This window comes from Aplysia californica, unplaced genomic scaffold (genome assembly GCF_000002075.1).
Source record: "Aplysia californica isolate F4 #8 unplaced genomic scaffold, AplCal3.0 scaffold00229, whole genome shotgun sequence".
Lineage (NCBI taxonomy): Eukaryota > Metazoa > Mollusca > Gastropoda > Aplysiida > Aplysiidae > Aplysia > Aplysia californica.
The window spans coordinates 911,782-913,976 of record NW_004797499.1 but is presented as its reverse complement, the minus strand read 5'-3'; positions in this window follow the sequence as shown (position 1 = coordinate 913,976).

Below are 2,195 nucleotides of genomic sequence, written 5' to 3'. Positions count from 1 at the left end.
TATCTGTGCAAGATTATATGGATAATTAAATGGATGGATGGATCAAGTTGGGCAAATTGATTACGAACAGTATTCAGTACTCATGCCCCTTCATTTTTGGGTTGTTGTTTTTAAAAAAGGATTATCAAGAAATAAACTAAAACTGACCTAGATATGTATGTGGCGGTTTCTATAAATGATCATGATTAATTCCACTAGACACAGGGAAATTGAATATGGTTTATTGTCGTTAATGTTCCAAGGGATGCCTTTTTCCTTTATCGTCATCGTCTTAATTGGTCCGATTTTTAATTATGGCTTTGTTTATAAACAACAACGACAAATAAGAACCAAAATACAAAGGAGAAGGTTTTATTTGTAGCTGTTCATCTGCTATCATAGTTATCCTCATAATTGGACCGATTTTTAATTATTGCTTTATCTATAAACAAAAACAAAAGAAAGCAAAAGAAAAGACTCCTTTTGTAGGGGTTCAAGCTGTTGCGATTTATTTTGTATCTTACACTTCGAGGCTTTTGTCGGGATTCACTAATTTATCATTCTATACGCAGGCCATTTCAGCTGCGCCCAGCATTGATTTGTTGCTTGCAATCATGACGAAAATCTACGAAAACCAAACGAAGCCAGTTTGCCTTTATAATAAATCGGTATCTTTATTGCAAGGATCATTCATTTCCTCTCAGTTTGGTAGTTATTTTTTGTAAACAGGTTAAATAGGAGCATGTAAGTTTGTATTGTTGAAAGATTGGATGACAAAACTGGCTGTGTTCAAAAGTAGGACATCGATGCTTTTCATTTTCGGGGAGTTACTGTTTTCTGTCGATGGTGCTTATCATTGTGATGTATCTTTTAGTGATAGAAGGACTACGAAACTGACAACGATAAAGAAGGCTTCGACACATTTTGGCCTATTTTGATGTTCGATGATAACATGGCATTGATACAAAAAATAACATTAGGCAAGTAAGAATTCTTGTAATGCTGAAGCCTCATAATTATTAGCATATTAGCGAGCCCCCCTTTCAATGAAAGGTATGATCGGTGCACTGAACGTCATTTGCCTACTATATTTACATTCTACTGGAATGGAGCAATAAATCTTGAGGGATGAAAAAAAGTCTAGATTTATACTCTCAAAACAAAATGCGCCTCGCGAAATATCACTTCCGGCACTTCCGTTGTGAAGGACAGCTACGCAGATTTGTTTCGTTTCTCAGTGGAATAATTGCAAAGGCCAAGGGACGGGAACTTTTTATAAAATATATTTGTCTCAATTCAGGAAATGAATAAATTAAAAATTCAGGCTCTGTCATGGGGACCTGTCTATCTTTTTTTCAGGTACTTGCCAACTTTCAACTCTGTAGCTGTTGTGGTTTTATGGGAAAAGTGACACTGATGTTTCCAAGTTGCCAAATATATAATAGAGTGTAACTTGGAATGTAATGCAAGTTACTCAACTATGTTCTTCTTTTCTGCAAGGAGTCAGAAAATATGCTTACCATCTTGATTTGGAAAAAAAATGTCGAGAGGACTGAAAACAATCTCCTGGGCTTTAGCTCAAAAGCAAACATATAACTAAAAGTTGAACATTTACAGCCGTGTACAGTTTTCAATAAGCTAAATTGATAAAGTAAATGTTATTTTTTTAAATCACATTTTTAAAAACCTAAACATTATTTTCTTTTTTGAAAGTTCTAAATTTGTTATGGATGTTTTTTTATCCCTTCTGTTTTAAATGATTTTTTTAAAGCACAGTTATTTTCAAAAACAACGTTGACTTGTCGAGAGAAGTGCTCTAAGGAGGAGGGGAACAATTATTTAAAGCTCAGTTGGTTAAGAATGTCAGTTTTGTGCGTGACGGTCTTGTTGCTACCTTGCGAAACCACAACGACAGAAAAAGTGTCTCCCCACTGACACCATGTTCATGTTATCCCAAAATAGAATTCGTGCAAAATGTAGCCCTTCTTGCTCACACCCGCTGCAATTTGTACACGTACCGTACTAATTTCGATTTTGCCACGTGTTCTTCAATGGCGTACTCCACATATTGATTGATTGTTGTTCACGCAATGCTCCAGTATTGATATAGTAATAGATATATCGTGAACAGTGAACAACTATAGTGTTTCAAATTAAGAGGGTAACTCCGCTTATAGGTCTTGAGGTCATGACATTCATCGGCACTGGAGGGTGGG